This window comes from Lonchura striata, chromosome Z, assembly GCF_050655825.1.
Source record: "Lonchura striata isolate lonStrDom1 chromosome Z, ASM5065582v1, whole genome shotgun sequence".
Taxonomy (NCBI): domain Eukaryota; kingdom Metazoa; phylum Chordata; class Aves; order Passeriformes; family Estrildidae; genus Lonchura; species Lonchura striata.
In genome coordinates this window covers 3,433,171-3,453,756 of record NC_140740.1, presented here as the reverse complement: position 1 = coordinate 3,453,756, position 20,586 = coordinate 3,433,171, and the positions used below count along the sequence as shown (strand labels likewise).

Here is a 20,586-nt window from a genome sequence, read left to right as displayed (position 1 = left end):
GACCCTTTGTTGTACTCTGGCTGAGTCCAGGCCCTGAAAATCTGGAGTGACCATGTTCTGTTAAATGTTACCAGTGGGATTCTATTCCTCTACAAACAGAACTGCCAGACTTCTAGGCAGCGATTATCTGATTGTGCCTCTTGCTGTTGACAGGTTTGCATCTGCATGGTCTTTTTGGTACTGACCACAGAGGAGATCCCAGGGACCCCTTTGGAGGTGTCCACGTTGACCAGGTTGCCAGGAAGGGTCAGACCTGCCTGGTGACACCGGATTTCTTACAGTTATCCTTGGCCTTTCCATCAGCTCTGTGCATTGCCAGCTGGTTTGCTTGATCCTGTTACGAGCTCCTGCTGCTCCAACTTAGCTCTGTGCAGCAGAGTTTCCCTGTGGGAGATTAAAGCCCTCTTATAAAGCCAGTGAGGAACCTGGATTCTGATGAAATCCTCCTTCAGGTGTGAAAAAAACCAGATTAATCACTTTTTTTGATTGAGGCTGAAGGTGTGTGATCTGTTTTATTTAATACCAGACAGAGAAGTGTGAGTGGAGGAGGTGACAGCTTGGAGGAGCTTATGGAAAGGTGGGAGGAAAACGAGGTGTCAGATTTTGAGATTGTCGTGTCTGCACGTTTTCATTGTGATTATCTTTTGTTATCAGTGTTCAGAAAGAGTAATTTGAGGTCTGTCCTAGACCTCAGGGCATTGTGGCTAGGTTGACACACATGATTTTAAGGTAATAGGCTGTAGGAAAGACAGAATACTAAAAATAGTAAATAATAAAAATAATAAAACTACCATCCTCATAACACTTGCAAGAATTATATGTTTCTTTGCTGTGGAGAGTCATCAAATCTGTGTGCAAGCTACACAATAACAACTGTTAATTGGATGATTTTAGTAGGTAGAATGAAGAGGAGACCAAGATTTAAACACAAATTTTACAGTGATGAAAAATGAGAAGTTCAAGTATGCACAAATAATAAAGACCTTGGGTTTCCTGTTGTTCTAAAAGACAGCCTAGAGCATAACATGTTAATATGTTCAATAAATGGCGATTTAGCTAAAATTTCAGAATAATGCCACTTTTTTTTTCTTGTGCTGAATGATTTCCATCCCACACAAGTTCTTTAAGATTATTGAACCTCAGAAGTCTTAACATATACACACACAGCCTATACAGAGACTAAAATGCAAGTCACATAAACCCACCTGATCCACATAGATGAGTTTTATCAAGTCAGTCTAACTATATTTAGTAATCTGGAAAAAAAAAAAAAAACCAACCAAAAATCCAACCAACCAAGGAAACAAAAATTCAACCAAAAATCAAGCTGGTTATATAAAAAAAAATGTTTCTAAATTTAAAGAAAATACTTCTTAAAGAAAGTACTTCTTCTAGTTTAAAAAACTGTCTAGTTCACTGAGAAAATAATTAATCCAGTGTCACACAGCTTTAGACAGATATTATAGTTCATGTTATCTATGAAGTCTCCATCTCCAGGTAGCTGAAAGATACAGAGGAGCCAGAGGTCTGCTCATCTAGTTCTGCTACCAGTGTCTAGGAACCGTCCTTGTTTTTTACAAATGGAAATAAAATTCAAAGGTTGGGAATAACCACATGCACATATTCCAAAACTGGGCTTACTATCCCCTCAGAGGTGTAGCTCAGAGGCTGGTAGCTACTAAAATTGTTTCCACAATTCTCTGGCATGTTCAGGCCCAACCACAGCCATCATTCAGCTATTCAGTGGAATTAATGGAAGCTGTGGTAGCACAGCATCTTTTGGTCATACTTTGTTTTTTTTGACTTTGAAGAGCTTCAATGTTAAATCCCTAGGAAATGAAAAGAAACTTATGGTGAAAAGAAAGTGGGGAGGAAGACATGGGGGTGGAGGAGAAACTTCTGTGCCTGGAAATACCTGTTCTGTGAATATTTTAAAAATTCTTTTATTAGTTATATTGTCAGCCCTTAATGAGATTTTTGAACTCTATATGATTTATATGAGACTCCTATTTGTCTCAAAACTCACCCCCTCCCTCCCTGTGGTGTAACATCTCCCAGACTTGTCTGGAGCTTTATCTTTATCTGATGTGGAAAACGGTGTAGATTCCATCTTTGCCAACAAGTGAAGAAAATTATCAAAATTGCTTCATGAAATAGAAAGCAACATGATACACAATTATTTTTCTTTGTTCCTTTATGATTTGGTCATCCTTTCTTCATTGTACAGATCACAGGGTCTATAAATGTTTAACAGTTTATCACATTGAGCTGTAGAAACATCCCCAAAATTAAAGGAAAAATGAGAAAATATGCCCTGTCTGTCATTTCTGAGTATCTCTGTGTTTCACTAGCAATTTAATTTATCACTTTTCAGGTCAATTGTTTTTATTATTTTCAAATCAAACACTTTTTTCAACAGAAATTGATATGTTTGTCTGATTGTAGCACTGAGGTTTATTAAGCCTAAGCAAACATGGCCATTGAATCCAAAATGATGGCTGAATTTTTGTGAATTAAAGTTCAATTCATGAGGCCAACACACTCTTTAATTCATAAACCTCACTAAATGTTGCTAAAATCCTCCTCCTATATGGGGCAGGTTTTTTCCTGTCTTTTTAAGAGCACAGAAACAAGTTCTGCTTGGTTTGTCTCAGTAACAGGCAAGTCAAGATTTCTGTAGACATCCCCTCTGAAGATTTTGTTTTTCCCCAAAAATATTTTCTGGAGAAAAAAATATCAAAATTTAAATGTTAAGTTGATTATTACAACTTATAATTTTATGACAGCAAATCTGGGACATGAGTCAATATGTTCAAGGACAGGGCTGCCAGCTAGAGAGACCTAAATAAGTGGAAGGAATGAGCCAACAGGAACCTCATGAAATTCAAGAATAACAAATGCACAGTCCTGACTTGGGATTGAGTAACCTGGTCTGATCATGCCTGTGAACTGCACATTGGATCAGGGCCCTCTGAAGCTCCCTCTCAGTCTGAATTATCCTAATCTCTTATTGCTTGACTCTAAGATTAATTTTATTCCTTAAACACATTAATGGTCTTAAATAAGCAGTTGAAATATTTTTCTTTCTTTTTTTTTTTTAAAGATTGGACAAGCTTTGTGGTCAAACATCCTAATTTTAAGTTGCATGTGGCTTTGTTTTCCTTGTTGATTATGCTTCATCTCTCAGTTCCTTTATCTGGAGTGACATATGACAGTATCTTGGCACTGGCTTTGCAGACTGAGAAAACCAAGGTCATGCTCTTCTTTTCTCTCCTCTGATGTGAAGGCTTTATTAATTGCCTGGCCTGCTGCAGTTAGCTAATATGCACCAAACCAGCTTTCACTGCAAGCCACACGTAAAAAGGAAATCACATTCACGGCAGCTTTCTCTGATTTATCAGTCAAACCCAAGCCAAGGGACCGCGCATCCTTCTCCATCCCTGCTGTGTCCAGCCACACCGGGCTGCCATAAATCACGCCAGGCCAAACTCACAAACCACAGAGAAAACCGGCTCGCAGCAGCCTGACCACACCAGCAGGCTGCTAAGGCACTTTTTGCCGCTGTGATTAAACAGGGGAAGGATTTGGGGCAGATAGAGAGCAGCTGTGAAGGCGTCACAGGAGCAGCAGGGCGATGGCAGCGCCTGCCTCGCATCCCTCACTGCGGCTGCTGCCTCAGTGTGCCTTTCCCACAAGGATTACCAGCTGGGAAGGGCCATCTCTGTTTTGTTTTGCCTGGTGACACCACTTGTTGCTCAGAACCTGCTGTGTTGCTACCCAGGAGTGCAGCTCAGCAGCAGAAGCCACCTCAGGTTTGCTCTGTCCTTGCTGGGAAGGACGGGCAGCCCACCATGGAGCAGGAGGCCAAGTTCTTCCCAGGGAGAAACCCCTGGAAAGTGGTTAGCAGCTGTTTTATTAAAGACTAGTCAGTCCAAGTGTTGAACACTGAATCCCCGAGAAAAGGAGGCATATCTCCAGCAGGCTGTGTGAGCAGCAGGTTTCCATTTAAAAAAAGAAGCCCACCTGTAGGGATTGCGTGGAGCTGCCACTCCGTGACAGGGGAAATTTGCATGAATACCCAAGGCCCAAGTTTTGCACAGTTTCACACATTTGTGTAAGAGGAAAACACTTTGTGAAGAGAAACAGCCTGCTGGTCCCCAACAGCAGCATCATCTGTATGGGGATGATAAAAAAAATTAACTGACATAAAACCAAGCATCAGGTTAAACTTAAAAAGTAACAAATGGGAATCCTCAAAAAAGGGAGGCTTAGCATGGGTGAAATTATAAGTGTTTGTGTGTGTTTTGCTCAGTAATTAATCTACAGACAGCAGAGCACCAGAAACAGATCCTTCTGCAGCTGCACCATCTCCCAGCCCTGTGGTTGAGCAGGGGGATCTGTGCTTGTGCCTCATCTGACAGAGAACTTTGTGGGGTAGAGCAGAACTGCTTCTGCAGCCCACCAAATACACAAAACAAACAAACAAAACAACAACAACAACCAAAAAGCAAACAAAACCAACAATTGCTGTCATATTTAACTGCAAATAATGCCCAGTGACAGTCTGTGTCGGTGCAGGCAATTACCATCTTCTCTGCATGTATGAATTCCTCCTGTCACTGATGGCTGCAAAACTGAGTGTGAGGGAAAGCTTACCTGGAAGCAGGTTTTTGTGGGATGCAGGGTAGAATTCATGGGGTGGAAAAAAAAAAGACAACTCATATATTTAGCCATTCAAATAAACCTTAATTTTTAATGAAGATCTATGTGGATAAAAATGATATTATTAATCTTAATATCAGTTCTTCGTGCAGAACAGCATCATTTCCAATTTGATTTACTGGGAAGTGATTTCAACAGATTTTTAAAGAAGATAAATATTGTGGCTGTGGTTCCTGATTTTTTTTCCTTTTAAAAATGCTTTACATAAAACAAAAATGTCAATTATACTTTTAGCCTGCTAGTTCTAATCAGACAGATTTATAAGACCAAGTGTCACAAAAAATATTTGGAAATAGCTGTCATTAAAGGAAAATCTTTGGAACAGTAATATATGCCAGAAATTGAATGTTCCAGAATAGCATAAAAAGAACCAAGGTCCCAGGCCTTGAAAGCCCCAAGAGCCATAAGTCTCATCTATGGTAGCTACAGTAAAATAAAGCAATTTATGCCAAACCATTTTGCCTGAGCTACATGCAGTCATTTAAGGACAGCATTGCAAAACCTAAATATTTGTCTTCCTTGAGACAAGTTATGTGATATTTCCTGCAGAACATTTGCACAAAGAATCTAAAGATCCAGTATGAGCAGAAAAAAAGCCTGACATTAATCCAATATGTGCAGCTCTTTTTTACCCAGGAAAATCTTTCAAAATGTTAAAGTAACATTTCATAACTGCAGATTCAACTATTTAGCCAAGATCCAAGGAAGACTAAATTAATCACTGACAAGTAAAAACAAAAAAAAACCAGAAGAAAGTCTCCTTTTAAGCAGAGCTCACAACCTGGGAGAGATCACCAGGCCACATTTGAGAACAGATTAATTTATCCTTAGCTAATTACCCTGCAAGTTTCAGCTGAGCTGCCAGCACTGCTAACAGTCAAGTCATATCACAATGGATTGTTCTGTCTGTTTGATAAACTCATTCACTGAACACATTGATTCCTGGCCATGCATGTACAATAAAACCCAGACACTCCACAGAGCCACCACTCATCTCATTCAGATCATTTTCTGAATTTTTGTTACGGCTCATTATTTTCAACCCAGTTTTTGCATCATTCTTTCTAGTTTTGGGGACAATTCTGGCAGTCAAGACCAGTGTGCTCTAGCTCATGCTCTGCTGCTCATTATCTCTGCAGTTTTAACAGCTCTGACTTCAGCTGGCCCATCTGCAAAACTTGAATAGTATTTAAAGTCTCTGGGGGGGTCTTTTAAAGTATAAAGTAATTCTCACAGTAAAACACACATACATTGCACAGGGACATAAAACTGTAACGTCCCAGAGTGTATTCATTTAGTTGTAATATCCCATGGCAAGCACTCAGTTTGATTTTGATCTGAAATATGCACATAAAAAAAAAAAAAACCAAACCCCCAAAAAACCAAAACAACCCAGAAAAGTCATCATTCAACAAGAAGTCAGTGTTTTCTTTGGTCTTTTCAGTATATAGAGACATCAAAAGTACTGAAAATTTCATGGAAAGAGTGTGAAGATCACACAAGTTTCTTTCCTTTTTCTTTAGTTACTTAATAATGTAGACATAAATATGGGGGAAAATTGAAGTAACTAAACCTGGTATGACTTCATGACTTGGCAATGAATAAATTACACTCTCACTAAAACTACTGCTTTTTGCAAAATCAGAGAGTGCTTTCACTATCAACCAGTTATTACAACTGACATCAACAAGAATCAAATCCTTTATCAGGATTTGAATCAGGTCCTTTATACTGAAATTTTAAGAGTTTGCTGAATCTTAGTTGATATATGGTGATGGCTTGCTTTGAGTGAAAATAGTGAAGTTTAATTTGGATATTATTTCTTAAAAAGACAGTCCTTAGATTCAGAACAGTGTTTTCATTTTAATTTCTGTTTTTGTTAAACAGTAAGACCTAAAAGAAAAACTATTTCTTTAAAGCCTGAGACAAAATATATCTTGCTACCTGCAGAAAAAGAATGTACTTTCTTTTTAGGAGTATAACAAAACTAGAAAGTAAACATCCTTTTCACTGTGAGCAAGGAAAGAGGTATACTGTTCATTAGATTACACCAGAAAGGAAACTTCCAAAATTTTTAAAATTCTATGTGTTTTAGATTGTACTCTGACTGCTATTCTACAGAAGAAGAGGAAGAATCAGAATAAATAATATGTAAAATCCTCAAACTCCACCACATGTTGTTGTTGTTGTTGGGTGTGTCATCAACAACTCTGAGTTACTGCTTGACTACTTTTGTTGTGCCAAATTTCTTACTAATTGAGACACAGCAGAAATATCAATGATTAATGATTGTCCCTCTGGTGCTGTGGTAACATCAGTCATAAAAAGTACATAATTACTGGGATAACAAGTCACTGGTTTGGATCAGATTACGGTGAGAGTGTTTGGTGACATTTGGGTGCACAATGTGCAAAGTTCCTGCCTTTACATTGCTGGAGGCTAGCCTTGGCTGCTTTGATATAATCTTAAGAGCAGAATACCATTGGTTCACAGCACTAAGGGACAATAACAGCCTTCAGCTGGACCCTGGAACCATCACCCGTTCTGTTGACATTATCTTTTGGCTGTCTGCAATTGATTTAATTGCAAACAATGCAAACAATGGCGTTACATAATGTGCACTACATAAAATTACTGTCTCGTTATTAGAGTTCTCAGCTGACCTTGCCTGTGTATGCAGCCACCTTGTAGCTGGTCTAGAGAGACTTCAGAGGAAGTTTCCATCCAATTCTCAAGGGCTACGTCTTCATTTCTGCATTAATTCAGCTGATCTGACACTGAGCTTGGGCATTTTGTGGTCTGACACCTTGAGAAGCTCTAGGGATGCTGCTGTGTGCTCAGTGGTGCTGTCACCACTCTGTTAGGACAAAAAAAATGTCTGCATTCTAAATTAACACAGGTTTTTCCAGCCCAGACGTCCTTGCATTAGTCAAACATGGAGACATTTGGGAAAAGTATAACAGCATATTGTAGTCATAATTCTCCATTATTTCCAAGCCAGCATGGAGAGTTGGCCCAGGAGTCTTTTGTTCAGATGCACCATTAAAAGGTGTTATATTTTCATTTAATAGTCCTTTGGAGATATTTCCTGGGAATTTGTTTAATCTCTTTCAGACTAGATTTTTGGGGGATTTTCTGGAGGGGCAGGATGCACAACATCCTGTGGCAATGAGTTCTGCAGCTTGACTGCATTTTGTGAGTAAAATCCACTTCTATTTTCCCTCCTTGCTTCATAAATGCAACTAATACATATTCTTTCTTGAACTAGGCAAGACAGTAAATATCCCTCTTCTATCTGCCTTTTTTGTTTGTTTGTGTCATACGTGGCTTTAAAGTTCTTAATTGTGTCTCTCAGCCATTTGTTTTCCAGGCGGAGATGTATGTACAGGAAAACTATTCCATATCTTTGCCAATTCTTTGCCCATTTCTCCATAATCTTTGGTTCTTCTATGTCCTAGTTAAGATGGGTAAAATCTCCAAATCACAAGAAATACCTGCACTATTTAAATTCATAAAATATCAATGTCATATGTAACAATTCTTGTGTGATATATGGAAAAACACGGAGATTTTATTTTCTGTTCCTTTTCTGTTCTGCTCCATGCTTTCTTTTACTATTAACAAGAATGGAATAATGTTTTCCCAGAAATAGATAAACTATCATTAACTTAAAGTACCCACCTTGGTCATTATTACTCAACTTGGAGTCACTTGCTGCACATGTACATTAAGGATAACATTTCCCCCCCCCTGCTTTTATCTACACCGCATTTTCTGTTATTTTATTGACCACCCTTTTTCCTTCCCTGCTTCCTTATAGCTTGTTTTTATTGACCTGAATGACTTCAATTTCATGAGAAAATTGCCACTCTGGTACTCTCAAATAATTTATTAACATGCTGAACAACCTGTCCCATGTCATTAGGACATATTCCTTTTCTTCACAGGACTGTTAAACACCTGTACCCCCATTCTGAGTTCTCAGCAGGGGAAGATTCTGAAATTCTCTCAGCACTGAGCTATTTACACTGCAACAACCATTTTTTTTGGTCTTTGCAAACCGAGCAGTTACCAAACCCAGCTGAAGTTGCACATGGCCAGAAAATGACTTTTATTTTCTTGCCTTAAGTACTTCTGAAGGTAAAGGAAGGTTCACAATAGCTGATGCCTTATCTAGCCACCACAATCTGCCATGTTATCACTGTAATGGCCCTGGGAATCACTCTGCCCATAAAACACTGGCATAATTCAAACAGCCTCAAGTGTTTGATGCAAAACACACTTTGAAGTTTAATCATGACCATAAACACTTATTGCTTCCCCAACGGTGCACGTGTTCAAAGATCACACATTCTCTGTGCAGTTCAATGTATGAAAGGACTGGGATAGGAGGGTTTTCTCCATATTTTTATCTCATGTATATCCTGCAAAGATTTCCTGCCCTAATAGGTCATACTGATTTATTTTTGACTGTTGCACCCTTAAATAAACAGACTCCAGCTTTGTCATCTAGAAAGCTTAGTGGTACTGGAAACTAAAAGTTTAAAAGGTGACTGCAGTCCAAAAGGGAGGACAGGAGAATCAGGGAGGAAGTGGTAATTTTACAATAATAAGTTAAACACTTTTAAAAGGTTTAAAATTTAATAGTCCAATATAATGAATATAATTACATTGTAATTATATTGCAGTTACAATGTGTAATTATGTTGTAATTGCATAAATAAGGAGTGTTTAGACTGCTGAATAAGTATTTTAAAAGTTTTCTTTTTCAAATTATTTAAACCCAAAATAGGAACTGCAAAGAGTTGCCTTCTCTCACACATCTTTAATATACGTTACAAATTAGGAGTCTTTAAGGAGAGTAATTGCATTTCCAACTTGATCTAAATATTCAAATTCTTTTTACTATTTTTAAGCTCTGGTGTGGTAACAAGCAAGTAACTAAAGCATGTGAGCAGAAAAAAACCCACAAAACTTGTAAGTTTTTAGTAAATTTTAAGAGTAGAAAAATTATCTACCTACTCATACCACCATGGATTTTTGAGGAAAACTGGCTCAGGGCTCAGATTTGAAAGGTGGGCAGTCAGGAAGCCATCAGACCAATATGAAGCATATCTAAAATTTGGGGGACCTATATTTTACTACACAGTGTAGAATTATGCATATCTGTAGTTATCAAATTATCATAATTTTTATTAAGTCTACTTATTGATGTTATTTCTTTAATATACAGGAAGTTAGAAAAGGAACATTTAATTCTTTTTTGTGTTTGCAATCTACTGTTACAGTTGCTAAAATGTAGTATGAAGTCTGAGGGCAAACTGACTGACTGACAGCATACCACCTCAAAATAATGAATTTTTGTTTTCAATACTTTCCCTTTTCTGAAGATTCTTCTTCTGTAGACTTGTATATGCAGTCGACTCTTCTATGTCATCAACAATGTAATGAAATCATAAAACCCTTTAGAAATTTTAAGCTAAACTTAACATGTGCTTAGACAAAACACAAAACAAATTAGTATAATATGAGGGTAGCACACACTTTTAAAGTTCTATCACATAGAAATGAATAAATGAAAAATGTGTTGTTTCCTAAATGAAATGCTTCTTAAATGAAAAGCATCACAGTGGATGGCAGTGGTTTTTAGTACAAATTATACAGGTTGTCTCCATTGTCCCCCTGACAGGCATGTATTCCATGGGATATTAATCCACGAGATATCTGAAAGTGTGCCATCTGAGCTACAAAGTTGGGACTTTTCCACAGAAAATCTCACTTCAGAGGGAAAAAGATATTCCAGCCGAGAAGGATGACATTTTGATATACCTGTAGATTGTACCTGCATGGTCTTCCTTTACACAAAAAATTCCTTCAAGGTCCTGAAGGCAAATTCCTTTTCTGTCCTAGGAGTAAATGTACTGCACGTTTTTCACTGAGTGTTGAATAAGAACTGTAATAGGATCCCACAGAGCTGTGCAGGTCTGGAGCAGAAGTGACAAAGTTTTCACAAGAATGGCATCAAAAGTGTCCTCTGAAAAATCCCCCCAGTGTGTTCTCTGTGTGGTTTTTGCTCTCACTGTTGTGCATTTTTAGCTGAACTATCTCTGTGTGCCACAGCACGAGGGAAGAGACAGATCAGGAACACCACCATAAGAGAGAAGAATATGAAAATACAGAATTTGAACAACTTTCTGCCAGAAGCACATTAGAAGCTCCTGCAGAGACACAATGATGTCAAACTGGACAAAGTACCTTCATTTCAGCAAACTTCCATATCAGCAAATATTACTTTTATCAGTGTCAAAAAGCCCCAAACTCCACTCATCATCTCTACCCTCTCAAGATATAAAGCTTAGGCTACCAGAAATTGCTTCTAGTGTAACAAGTCTCCTTTGCATCCAGAAGTCATTCTAACTTTTCTGTGAGGTCTCTAAAGACCTGGATATTGTTTCAATTGCCTATAAATAAAATCTGGTTTATTTGCATTGAGTATATTGCATTACGTGCATTAAACATATCAGCAATGCATGTGAAAATTGACAGGCTAAAGATACTCAGATTTCAGGCTCCCAGCAACCTAATTTTCTCAACCCCTCTTCTTTGAAGGTTAAGTGTCTCTGCAGCACTATTTTATATTTCTTGTGGATCTGTGGGAAGAAAATCTTTTAGCCACTTTTAACCACTCCTTTACGTAGCAGTACGTGAAACTGCCATTCATTTCAGTGTCAAAAATGAAGTGCTGACAAATAGACCCTTTGTTTCCTTTAGGACATCTATGCACAATAGGTTCTATATTTGTTTTCATATTGCACTATTTTGTATACACAGTGTCTATGCCATGCATTTGCTCTTTTTTACAGGGTGTGGCTGGTGCAAGTGATCCAGTGCTAATCTTGTAATTTTGTGGAGTGAAAAAAAATCTTATTTCCAAGCATTTTTCAAAGTCGGGAAGCCCCAGTGGAGAGGATTGATCATCTCATTCATACCCAAAGGGCAAGACCCAGAATGTCGGGAAACATCCTGAAATTTTGGGCATTAATTTATAAACTGGATTCAGCTGCAGCCAAAGGAACTCAGCCTAGCATGAAATTAAAATTTTTCTCTGAATTACTTCAGAAAAAGGGGAATTTTGCTTTTGGAACAGAGGGCCACTAAAACTGTGCCAGTTAAAAGGCTGGCTTTTACATTATTTTTGTGTTTTAGTGAATAACGCCTTACAAGTTAGGAGGAGGCTGAATGTAGGGTCATATGTAAATAATGCAAACACAGGGAATTTTTTTTTTTTCCTCCTGCTTAATATCTTTTTTAGCTTTGACCAGACACTCTGAAACCATTTTCTTGTCCATGGACACTATCTGTAAATTTTCACTCTCTAATTTATGTGAGTGATTTTGGTTCTGCTTTTCTGTATTTCCATAGTCATAGTCAAGGTCAAACACTATGACTTTAACACAAGACTAGGACTAAATAAGAATTCTAAAATCCAGTCTGACTATACAAATGGGGTCTTGAAGCTTCTTTAGCTGTTGGCGTGTTCTGACCAGGAACACTGAGAAGGCAGAAATCAGAGCTGTGCTGGACTCTAAAAAGCCATTCTTGGCTTTTGTGACTTCACTTTGAGGACATTTAGAACAAAAGGAAAGCAAACAATTTCCAAAACATGTAAAAGTAGAGAGCAAATTCATCCTGCAGTGGAGACTCTTGTGGGGGGAGATGGTGGTGTTCTTCCTTCTCAATATTTCCTGTTATGCATTAAACATCTATTTTGCTTAGACAGGAGAGAAAAATGGAAAGAAAAATATTGGTATATATCTTAGTAAAAGATTCAGATCTTCCTTACTGGAAATCTCATCAATCTTTTATTGTTTGAATTGCTTTGGCCTGTAAATATTTTCAAAATATACATGCTCCTAAAGAAAGGAAATATTATGTATTGAATCAGCATGTTTTAAAATTTATTTTATTCTGATGACAAAATTACATTAATTACTAAAATCCACTAAAATTTTTCTGGAGATGCAACATTGCCACTTTTACCTTGCTGTAACTGGACAATGTCAGCTTTAGAAAGAGAATGTCTTCGCTAAGTGTTGAACTGGCCTGCCTATGAATTTGGCAGTTTTCCTGCCAGAAGTCCTTCTTTGGGAGAAAAAAAGCTGAATTTTAACTTGTGATAAACTTACTGGATTAAAAAAGTATGGAATATAATCCAGTGCTAGAGCTTCTGATTTCAAGCTTCGGATGCATACTTTCCTCATTCCTCACACACACTGTTTTTAGCCCAAGAGCTTGAACTAAACAATATGTTTGCTTTCAGAGTGTGGGACTGTACCCCATGGCTTGATAAATATAAAGAGCTGTGATGCTGCAGCAAGGAAATTCCGACGAGCCTGCTCTGGCTGCCAGGGTGTTGCCATGCCACTTCTGTGTTGCTTGAAGGTGCCATTGTGAAACACTCCTATTACACAGGCTTCTAGCACTGCTGACATTTGATTTAGAGCAACACTTGTGAGAGTTTGGAGGGGCTGAGCAGCACTTCCCCCAGCCCTTCATCGTTTGACACAGAGGGTGTCCAAATGCAACCTAATCGCTGCAATAAATATTCACCTGTTTGCCAGTGGGTGTTGGGGCACTGCACTCTGTGTGTTTGAATGCTTCTCCAAGCAGTTACTGCTGAGTTTTGCACAGCTGTAAATTACAGAAAAGTCATCTGAGTTATCAGATTATATCATTTCCTCTAATGCACTGCACTTCAGTGTCTGCAACATGGTGCAGAAGCCCATGCTTTAGTAAGATGACTATTTTATGATTCTTCTTTATTTTTTTTCTTTACCTTTTTTATTTTTTTCCTTTTGTGCTGTTGAAAAGAGGGAGATTCTGTTGTTCTGAATGATGTATCCAGTATCTTTACTGAACATTTGGCTGAGTTAAAGCAGATTATTGTCATGGTATTGTACAGCCAGTGAGACAAGTTAGCCCAGTTTGCAGTGCCACTTCACCTGGATATGAGGGTTTTATTTGACAGTGCAAAGACAAAAGAGCAGGATCTCTGACAATACCACCAGAATGAGATATGTTCTCATAGCTTCTCCTGGGACCACAGATTACAATTGCTGTATTTGATATCGCAATCAAATATATTTGATATAGCCTGCACCACAGCTGAGCAAACAGTGAGCAAAGTGAACAGTAGGAAATCTTTATCAAGCAGCAGCTTTAACCACAGCTTGGTTCTGCCAGTGGCAGGAAGGAAGATGGTGGAAGAAAACAATTGGCCACAGCTATAGCTGCCACAGGTTTTGACATAAAATTAATTGCTGTGCAGATACAATGATGGCTAAGCCAATTGCTCTGGGACTGCATATAGGATATATATTGATTTATGTAAATGTGGGCACTTCACCTGTGGCAGGGGCAAGCCCCATGTTACATTGAAAAGCTAGAACTAATCTCTGTTTGTGGGGGAGAGTGCAGGAGAGTATTGTAAAGTAGTTGTGAGCTTTACAAAGTGTAAGGATGGCTAAAAAATATTTTTATATGTAACACCAGACATAGGGAGATTCTGAGTTTTTGCATTTAACTTTGTGGTGATTATTCTAAACTGCAGCAAGTCAGATCTAACATCTCATGCACAGGACACTATCCCAGCTCCTTCCTTTGTGGTGGCAGGGATGCTTTGATTCATCTCAGTCAGGTTGCTGCAACATCTGACACTCTGTCCCTAAGCACTGATTTTTCTGTGGGGTTTCTCTTTGGCAGACACTCAATGGCATTGACAGGATCCCTGAAACCCTTCAAAAGCAACAAAACCATAGGAGGCAGATTGAACTGATCCATAGTGTAACAGCACATGTGGGGGATTAAAAAAAAAAGCAACCAAAATAAAATTTTAACATTTCAGGACAAATCTTGGTCCTGATCTGGTTGAAATCATTAAGACTTTTCTGTAGATGTCACTTGGTGGTAATTTGCTACCAGGAAGAGATAATTAAAAGCTGGTTTTGATTTATTTTTTTTTTTTTTTTTTAAGTTGTCCAACTGCTAAATCATGTGTCCTCTTTTATTCCCCCATTTTTTTCTTGTTTTCTTTAATCCTTTTTCTCTAAATACTATTGTATAATTGTTATATACTCAATTTTTATCTATTGAGCTTTCTTCAGTAAAGATTAAAGATGACCATCACTTTATGAATTATTTACTTTAAAATTATTGCTTTCTATTCCCAAAACAACTCATGATGTTTTGAACACAACTTTGTGCTATAGTTAAAAGTGTACGGGAACTTGCTTGGGGTATTTTTCAATAGAGTTATGTCAACACTACTTGGATTAAAACCTTCTGTTGCAAGCAGAAATGTGTTTATTCAACTTACAGATATCTTTTTATGCGTAGTTTATATTAAACACATCTATGACTTTTCCATGACTTTTGACTTTAGTGTGAGTGTGACATCTTTGTTGTTGGAGGCAATCAAAACTTCTCTCTTTTGGCCAGCATGATAAATAACCAATATCTTCTCTACTCCAGCTTGTGCATTCATGTCATCTGAAAAATGCAAGTTCCAGCAAATCAAACCATACCTTCCTAAAGTGCTACACGTGCTAAAGTTCTTTACTGTTTAGTGTGTGTAATTACCTTTGATCTCTGCTAACTTAAAGGAAAAAGTCAATGATCTATCTCCCATGCATTCCAAAATAAAATATCCAACTACCAGCACTTTCCCATTTAAGCCTCCTTTTGTTTGCTGCTGTTCCTTTTTTAGGAACAAGAATTTCTTTAGTCTGAAAGAAATCAGGAATAAATCAGATCAAAGCCTTTTTTTTTCTTGTGACTTAAGACTAAAACTCTGCAACTCACAAATTATGACATGTCTTCATGAGTGCTTACTGTATGTAAAAGACTGCATTAAAACTTTTGGCAGTAGTCAGAAATATGAAATAAAATTTTAAGGGAAATGAGTAAAATGGTAATTTCTATGCCATTCTGCTCTATTCAGCATGATTAAAGACAGGCAGAGTTGTACCTTTATGGAAGTTTTGGGGAAGCTGTTCTACACTTATATGGTTAATGGATTTTTATGTAACATTAATAAAAATTTGTGTTTTTCTGCTAGCCCAAGACCATTCTAAGATGGTTCTTTGTCACAGCAGAACACTGCAATCCTGCAACTGCTCTATTTCACATGGTGCAACAAGACTCATCACAACAAAACAAACCCAAATAACACAGAAGTTCTCAATTAGCCACATTAATGGTAAAATCTAGGTGTCACAGAGAGGCTGCCTTAGGTGTGACTTATTTGTCAGTCTGATGAGAAACTAGACTTTGAATTCTTTAAGCCTCAAGAAATCTTTAAAACGCCAACTAGATGGGAAAGGGTTACAGAGACAGTTGATATCCAACTGTTCTGCTCCTAAAAATTTAATCACTGTGAAGGAATTAGGTGAGGCTCGAAGAACTTGTTTAGCTGCAAAGTGCCATCAACACAGCCTGAATTGTTACTTTTCATGCTGGACCCAGACAAGTAGAGGTAGATGAAATCTTTCATTAGAACAAGAATGCATATAATTATGCAACAGCTTCTGTCAGTGACCTGACCTTTTCAGGTTGGTTTCTGCCTTCAGCTCAAAAGGTATTAGATGTTTTCAGCCTATACATTAATGTAGTTGTGCCATTTTATACTGATAGTGGGTCTTCATGCTGTTTGGCTCTGGACAATTAATGTGGTGTCCTGGCTGTTGTCTGTGGGCACAGGGGAGATTGAGTAAAAACTGAATAAAAAAAAAAATGACAGCTCTGGAGCTGGCCACACTTTATTATGAACTGAAGAGATGAATTATAGCCATTTTCTCTCCTTTCTACTAAAAAAATCAAATTGAACAGAAAAGGAAAAGAAAGAACCAACCAATCAACTAACCAATCAATAACAACTCAACAAAAAAACAAACCAACAATCAAAAAGCCCAAAAACCAACAATAAAAATTAAGCAAAGCCAACCAAATCAATAACCTAACAAAACCCAAAACAAACCAAATGAAACAAACAAACAAAAAAACAAGCAAGCTAAAAACACCCCACCAAACACAAAAAAGAAGGTGAACTGTAAGAAAAATTATTATGTATAGTGTAAATACACATATGGATTAAAGTATACATGAATTGCTTCTGGTTTCTTTTCCCCCAATTCATCATTCACTGAATTATTTCTTAACTTTTTTTTTCAGCACAAAAATTCAATGCTTCTTGGTTGTCTAAGTAAAACAGATTCAGCCCTGAGATTCACAAACTACTTCTTTCTATCTCAAGAGTTGAATTATTTGACCCATCAGCCCCTCCAATGAGGTTTCAATTAACTTGAGCCACATTCATATCCCTCAACTAGTACAAAAATGCTTCCCAAGAAATTAAGAGTGTACTGATGAAGGACTCTGTGTTTCTTGGGAAAAAACCACCAACTCCCTCATGAGTGTAAGAAGCCTTAAAAGTGAAACTTGCTGGGGATGCCACAGTAATGGCCTGGACTAGTTTAGATGTTAAATGCTTTAGGTAACACTCAAAATATTTTGCTAAGAGAAAAGAATATACTTTGCTGCCTGTAGGCTCTAAATCTGTGTAAATCATAGGTGAAAAGATGAGCCACCCTGAGTGCTAAAACTTTGGAGGCCTTGATTCTTATTCACTGCCTTTTGGGAGATAGACAATTACACAACAAATTCAGTAGGAATTTCCCTTTTTTCTGAAGAGTTGTAGAAGTGGCTCAAATGTGTTACTGCATCACAGTAGACAAATTTCCAGAAGCAGAAGAAATATTAACTGTGCTAGTATTTTCAAAAATGCATTGGGTATTTTCATATTACATATAATCTGGTTTTTCACAGATCTTACTATCAACTACATTCCTACCCATTGTGACTCTGTTTCAGCAATTTCAGCAATTTACACTGTCATTTAATCAACTAGTCTACTATATTTATTGCTGCTTAATGACTGTTTTGCTAGTGCTTAATGCTTGCCCAAAATGGTATTGTTTCTTCACTGTAAAACCTCTAAAATTGGTGCCAAGTTCAATGGGCTGTTTGATTCAACCTTTGTCCCACCTCTTCATTCTCCTTTTCCCATTGTACACCTGTGAACAAAAGCAGCTGTCCAAAGGGATATTCCAGATATGCTCACCAATTTCGTTAATAAGTTGTCAATTTTAAGATCTTGCCATAAAAAAAAACCTGAAGGACAATATGTATTTCTACAATTTTAGCTGCAGTTACAATCCACAGTTTCCTTTTTGCAGGCTGATGAGGACCTAAATTGACAGATTTCTTGCTTATTTTTCTTCCAAGAAAACATGAGGCATCCTGAACATAGTTCCCCCAAAAACATGGATCTTAGGTGCCTAGTTTTTATTTTAAGGAATAGCACATCCTGTCCAGGTTTCATGCCACATGGCTGCATTTGCTTCAGAAATACCATATTTTCTTTGCTTTTGCTGAGAAGCTGGAATACCAGCAAAGTTTTATTGGGCTGAAAGGGGAGCTGCATATTTGCTGAGGATCCTTTCACAGACTTTTCCCCAGTACAGAGGTCTCCATCCAAGCTTAAGGACTGAGCTTGGGTGTGATGGTTGAAATAGTCTTCAAAAAGCACTTGACTAAATCAGATCTAGTCTAAATTGTGCATTCATCTGTTCCCTGCTCCACTCAACAGCTGCTTGGCCTTGAAATTCTGCTGCTTAATCTCTTAGTTTCTTCTTTCTACCTTTATTAGGGTAGTAAATTACTTTTTTGATAATTCTGAGCCTTCAACCTCTGTTTCTACCACAGGTAGGGCCCTGGAAGCTGCCAGGTATTGACATTTTAAATATCAATTGTGCTGTCCACAAAGCTCTTCTGCTGCAATTAGTGTTCTGAATGGTGGTTTCTTCATCAAGCTTCTGATTCCACACACAGGAAATTAAAGCCATGACCACGTGCCACTGCTGTGGAAGAGAAAAATTGTTAGACTCCTGTCAGATATGGATGATGGGAAAGAATCCTTCTGAGTCTTTGTGTGCCATAAAAACTGCACGTGTGACATATATTTAAACATTTTCGTGGTGTTCAAGGTGTGCCTGGGAGAGAGGAAAGATTGTTTTCTTTTAATGAGGTAGATTTCTTCAGAGTGTGCATGGAATGACTGTTCTTTGTGTGTTCAGCTCCTCGGGCAGCCAGGCAAGCCAACGTTGCTGAGTGTTTGCTTCCTTCATTGTTTTGTGCCAGCAGTGATCCCGGAGGATGAGCCAGGAGGAGCCACAAACACAAAATAATTGTCATAGTGACAGAGCTGTCAGGGTTGGAAATGACCTCTAAGAGCACCGAGTCCAGCCATTAACCCAGAACAGCCGTGCTCACCGTCCCTGGGTGCCACATCCACACATTTGCTTTTTCAAGATTTCCAGGGACGATGATCCCAGTGCCTCCCCAGGCAACTTTTCCCAATGCCTCACCATCATTTCAGTGAAGAAATTTCTTCTAGTGTCCAATCTGAGTGTCCCCTGGCACAAGGCAAGGTCGTTTCTTCTCATCCCTTGTTCTGGTTCCACTCTCCTGTCAGGGAGATGTAAAGAACCAAAAGTGCCTCCCAAGCTTCTTTTTTTCCATATCAAATAAAGGGATGAGGATTTAAAAAAGGGCTCAAACTTGCCAGGCATAATGCATTTTGCACTCCCCAGAACAGATTAAAAACACAGGATACCTTTCTTTGCCCTGGTTATCAGAAGATCTTTTGCCTTTTGCTACATACACCTTCAGAAACCTCCAAAAATATTTTCCCCTAAGTGGAATGTTGACTTTGGAAAGAACCAGAGTGGGAGTATCCATTAAAAGTCTCTGCAATTTAGAGCTATATTTATATTTCTAATTGTGCTAAATTCTTGGCTAATAAAATAATTATGAAAATACAGCATACTCAAACATACTGTTGAATTAAATTACAGAAGCAAACAGACATTCATTATTACTTAATTTACTTGTTTATCCAGCCAAACTCATCAGATAGCTTACAAAGACAAGACAAACAGAAAGAATATATGATGCAGACCTTACATTTTTATTTAACTAAAAATGTTTATAGGATTTCTCCTGACTAAAATGATACTGAATTTTTTTAACTTTCATAATTTTAAATTAACAGCAAGCATCTTGAATTTAAATTCATTTGAATAATTTTTAATTACTCTCAAGCTCCTAAAAATTAACAGTGAAAAAATTGAAGAAAAACAGCATCGCACAAGAAATTTAAAGGTATTAAAATTCCCCATACATGTAAGAAAATGTTTACTTGCAGTGTAGGACACAGATGATATCTCTAGCATGTATTGCAACTCAATGAAGAAGAAAACATTTAATAAAGTCATTTAATGGTTCTTAATGTGACAATTTTAACAGCTATGACTTTTCTGCTTATGGAATTTCTTTTTCATCTGACACCCTTATATAAAGGCTACCTCACCTAAATAACCCCCTAATTAATGTCCCGTTTTAACTAGATGGTAATTGAAGCTCTGAGCACTCATTCTGAGTCATCTTTAGAATGTTAACAGCAATGTATTTTCTTTTCCTCTTTTTTTTTTTTTTCTTAAATAGAAAGTTCTTCAAGGTGAATATACAATTCTGGGGTTTTCTTCTCTCCTACCATCATCTTCCCAGTGCATTGGTAAACAACTCTGCTGACACAGAAATTACAGCAAAGGAGACAGAATGAGATATAGTTGGAAAATTTCTTGAGTGTGACAGGGACAAGTCCTGCTAAGAGAATCAAAAGCCATTCTATAGCATTTGTACCTCACAGCAAATCACTCTGAATTAAAAAAAAAAAAAAAAAAAAAA

General features: G+C 37.7%; 1 long non-coding RNA gene across 7 annotated transcripts in view; it reads left to right on the top strand.

The window, feature by feature from the left end:
* The window catches only part of LOC146763572 (uncharacterized), a 69,006-nt gene that overhangs the window by 20,351 nt on the left and 28,069 nt on the right, over positions 1–20,586 (top strand). For 3 of the 7 annotated variants that reach the window (XR_014951147.1, XR_014951151.1, XR_014951152.1), the window contains one exon: positions 10,412–20,586. The exons of 2 other annotated variants lie outside the window; for them this stretch is intronic. This is a non-coding gene — a long non-coding RNA (uncharacterized LOC146763572). 2 more of the 7 variants (XR_014951146.1, XR_014951148.1) reach the window with 1 other exon arrangement.